Source organism: Cystoisospora suis (assembly GCF_002600585.1).
Source record: "Cystoisospora suis strain Wien I chromosome Unknown contig_8504, whole genome shotgun sequence".
Taxonomy (NCBI): Eukaryota; Apicomplexa; class Conoidasida; order Eucoccidiorida; family Sarcocystidae; genus Cystoisospora; species Cystoisospora suis.
The window spans coordinates 3,712-3,969 of record NW_027161282.1 but is presented as its reverse complement, the minus strand read 5'-3'; positions in this window follow the sequence as shown (position 1 = coordinate 3,969).

Here is a 258-nt window from a genome sequence, read left to right as displayed (position 1 = left end):
ACCAGGAGAAGAAGAAATTAGCCTATATCTCCATATAAACCTATCGATCTATACCTAGATCTAGATACACGTAGAGAGAGATCTATACACATATCCCTAGCTAAAGAAGAACATGTGGCTAAGCCTTCAATTCTTCGTCTTTCTCTCTCTCTGGAGAATTAAGAGAGACATGTATCAGCTACAGCAACATCGCCCTTACACCCCCCCCTCTAACTAATAATGTGAAAGAAACGATCGAGATAAACTGATCTATCTTTT